Here is a 4268-nt window from a genome sequence, read left to right as displayed (position 1 = left end):
GAGGTGAAATGGGAGATCCCCCAAGAACCCATCGCCGGAAGAGGAGAAAGCTCGACGGAGATGGGAAGAAAGGGCGCGGCTTGGAGCGGAGGAAGGTGAAGCGGACGCGGGTGAGCTGAGCGCGAGGCTGAAGGATGAAAGGGCTCAAATGCAGAAGGCGGGTGGAACCAGTGAGGCAGGCTCCCGTTTTTATAGGAAAGGTGCGGGGGAAGCCAAATCGACGCCCCTGCCACCATAAATGCGGCGCCAGGTACGCCCCTGCCACGCCCACTTCCTTTTCGGAAACTGCGCGCGCGATCGGCTGCGGAAACATCCAATCCTCCTCGATCCGCGGGACGACGCTCCCCATAACTCCGTCTCCCGAAAAGCACGCCCACGACGTCCCCCACGTTCGGCCCAAACGCAACGACCGCTCCGTTCCGGCCCAAGGCCCACCGAAAGGTAAGAAAGGGATACGGGGCTGAATACGCCCCTACGGCCCATCACGGTCCAGAGGTTCGAAGGCTGGCCCGTCACGGGTTCGACAGCTGCCTCAGGACACCCCCTGAGCGAGGGGTGAGAAGGGATGGGCCCACTAGCGGCCAACACCCAGGCGAGCGAAAGCCAAGGGCATCCCGACCTCACGTTCGAGTCCTGACCGGCATAAAGTTCATGGTTTTTCCATAGGGAAAGGCAACGAGCCCCCAGATCCGGCCGAACGGACCCGGGAACTATATGAACTGGCCGGCGGGAGATTGGAGTACGCCACCAGCTTGGACCGAGCCGGACCCCCCCGAACGGGGACCGGGACTCCACTCGAACCTACCCGTTCGCAGCTCAAACGAGCACCACGGTTCGTCCAATGAGGATAACGTGGCACGGCTCAACCTCTCCGTCCTAGCGAACGGACGCTTGAGGGGCAACGATCAAAAGTCGACCTGGCCTCCCGACCGGTCTCCTGCAACGCGCGGGGGCTCGGGGGCTAGCATCGCAACCAACGGCCACGCGTGTGGTCGCGATTCGCAGGTTCCCCGGCCAAGCTGGGATAAAGCAAACGCACCATAAACAAGATCTGCGGCGAAACGGCGAAGGAAGCATCCGGAGGAGCACTTTTGCTCTACCACAGGCTCGGGGGCTACTGTCGGGGGGAAATATTAACGATCTCCTAAATACTGCTTAAAGAACAAACACGAAGGCCCAGGTCCACCCAGCATTATCAAAGCTCCTCCCGCCCGACTGCGGTCCCGAGGTCAGGAGCGTCCGACCTCCCGCCACGAGGCTCCACCTTGCCCGACCGCGGTCCCGGGGTCAGGAGCGTCCGACCTCCCGCCATGAGGCTCCACCTCGCCCGACCGCGGTCCCGGGGTCGGGAGCGCCCGACCTCCCGTCGCGAGGCTCTGCTTCGCCCGACCGTGATCCCGGGGTCAGGAGCGCCCGACCTCCCGCCGCAAGGTTCCGCCTCGTCCGACCCCGAGCACAGGGGTCGGACTCGCTGGGGCCCCCAGGACGGACATCCCCCTCGGATGCGGACCCGGCGGACAAGGCAACGATTCCGTGGGTCCCCCTCGACGGCCTCGTCATAAATGCGCCGCAGGCCTGGCAGGGAGAAGGATGACCGCGCTCCTCACGCAACCCGCTGCAAGTACCCATGCACGGCCACACTGTACAAGCTACAGTGCTGGCGGCTCCCTTCCATTCGCCGCAGGGTACTCATGGCCTGCGCCGACCGGAGCGGAGGGAGGACTCGCCCGTCCTCGGGCTCCGCGCGCCCTCGAGACCCGCGCACCCGGCAGCGGGGATGTGATGCCCTCCCTCCAGAAGCCATCATCAGGACAGTAGCATCCGCCGTCCTCCCCAGCGGACACTGAAGTGACGACGAAACGCCTTCATCATAACCCGACGCCTACGAACACCAAAGGGGCTATCTGAAGGGCGCGACGACAGTTGGCACACGGCCGCCCCCCTCCTCCAGCATGCACGCCGGCGCTCGTCAGGGGCCGGCGAAGGCGCCGGGCGTCTAGGAACTTGTTCCTCCCTTCTTGCCATATTTTTACCGTACTACGTTTACACTTTTACTGTCCTCTTCACCCGATCTCAGTTGTAACTCTGGCCACCCCCCTTACGATATAAAAGGGGACGCCAAGGGCCGGAGGAGGGGATCGGCTTCTTCTCCCACAAGCCACAGCACACTACTTCGCTCCCTGAGAGCACAAGCACAAAGAGACTTGGGACCAGTCCCTCTCTCGTCGATCTGTAACCCCTACTACAGAACCCCGCGTGGGCAATACGAGCACCCTCGATACTGGACGTAGGGCTTCCCTTGCCCGAACCAGTCTAAACCCGTGTCTCCCAAGCCACCATCTGAGGCCTTACGCGCATAAAAGAAATTTACTAGTTTAAGTCTTGATCCGCCAATCTTGACAACGACAAGTAGAAAGAAAAATAACTATTCGCAACGTAAACGATGGTAGGTGGGTAATTTTCGCAACCTTTACATGGAAAGCTGCGGAAAGCTCACATTTCACTACTTCTGGGCTTTCCATGTAAACATAGCTTCTGTGGGCTTTCAGCTTTCGAAAAGCTCAGCTCAGAAGCTAGCTGTTTGTTTGAGCTTTCCAACTTCCAGGGTGGAAAGCTGCTGGAAAGCTCAAACAAACAGGGCCGGCCTGATTCTTTTAATCCAAAGTGTAGTGTAGGCGTATTAATATTAGCGAATGAGTTCTCCCCTGACCAACAGTTATATGAGTACATTTACAGGCTGGTATAGTTAACCTTGCACATTAATTTACAGTAATGTGTCCTATATATTCCAGTATGGTGGATTTACCCCTACCTTTGCTGTCTAAATAGTTGAAGGCCAGCTTAATATAGTGTCTATCGATCCAAACCTACAACCTCCGTGGTAACCTTTTTGCACGAATGTAGGATGATACTCTTAGAGAGGTGCTACATATAAACAAGCCACTTCCTGCGGGTCATAAGAAGATTTTATATATGAGGTGCTACATGATACTACTTTTCTAGCCTGCGTAAGAGATATGCCACATCCCTCAAGAGAGGTTATCGGAAATGCCATGGCTGCTGCTTCTCGACACAACCTAGAAGTGGCATCATAAACCTTCCACATTAGAATGCCAAGTCTGAGTCAACATTGTCTAGTGTCCACTAAAGTAAAGGTCATAAATTCTTAATGCAGCTCAGCATGCATGGATTGTGGCAGAAATTCAAGTGGTTTTGATGATACCTATCTACATCTTGGAGCCATTTGAAATCCATCTGTATACTCCTTAACATGGGCGGTGGACTTTGGATATAGAGGATGAGTGCGTGCCTGACTCTACAAGGTGATGATATTTTTCAAATTTTCAGTTGGACTCGTCCATTGTCATATGTGCACATCTTACAAATTCCGTGTTCTTCTATCAAATCGCGCACTTCTTACAAATTCCGCGTGCCCTTCAGAATATCTCGAGTCAACAGCTTGGTGAAAGAACACGAACAGAATATTGTTAATCATATTTTTTTAAGCTTCTCTGAATATTTCTACCATCCGAATGCTCTTCAGTGGGTTCATAGCCTACATCACTAATGAATCCGTATGCAATAATGGAAGTCAATATATTTTGTCCTTGTTAGCGAAAATTTGGGTTCTTAGTGGAATATATAAGTTACACTAGAGTAAGAACGCTACAAAGCTGTACCTCTGATAACCAAGTGTCACGTGCTGTGTGACCCCATATTAAGTTTCAACTTGTTGATTGCAGACAGCCCACGGGCTGCACAATGTCTCCCTGGCGAAGCATAATTTATTCTGTGAGACCTATTAAGTAGCATCAAAATTGTCCCTATCTTGTGACTTCTATATAAGCAACACACTATACAGTTGAGTGTCCATACAAATAAGTTAGAGCGATATACGCAAGGGTATATGCAATCTCCAAATGGTAGCTCAGTTTGTGTATATATACACACACACGGCAAGGCTAGTACCTAGGCTTAAGAGACGTCAGGAGCAGTCAACTTGGATTTTTCAGGAGGAAATGTCTGACAGTATCGGGCATTATATTGCCTCCACCTGAATAGAGCGTGCAAGCTTCCGTTAACGATGTCCTACGAAGCGCCAGGCTTGTGGAAGGTAATGGTTGTAACAATGACTTAGGCATGGCATTCCCTCCGTCTAGCACACAACATGTAGAAGAGTTACTGTGCTTTGCTCCATTGTAAGTACTTGGAAGAAATAAAACTGCAAGTAAATCCAGTTTATTTTGTAGGCACATTCTGCTGCCTGG

The sequence above is a fragment of the Setaria viridis genome, chromosome 2, assembly GCF_005286985.2.
Source record: "Setaria viridis chromosome 2, Setaria_viridis_v4.0, whole genome shotgun sequence".
In the NCBI taxonomy this organism is placed as follows: domain Eukaryota; kingdom Viridiplantae; phylum Streptophyta; class Magnoliopsida; order Poales; family Poaceae; genus Setaria; species Setaria viridis.
This window is presented reverse-complemented; position numbering follows the sequence as displayed.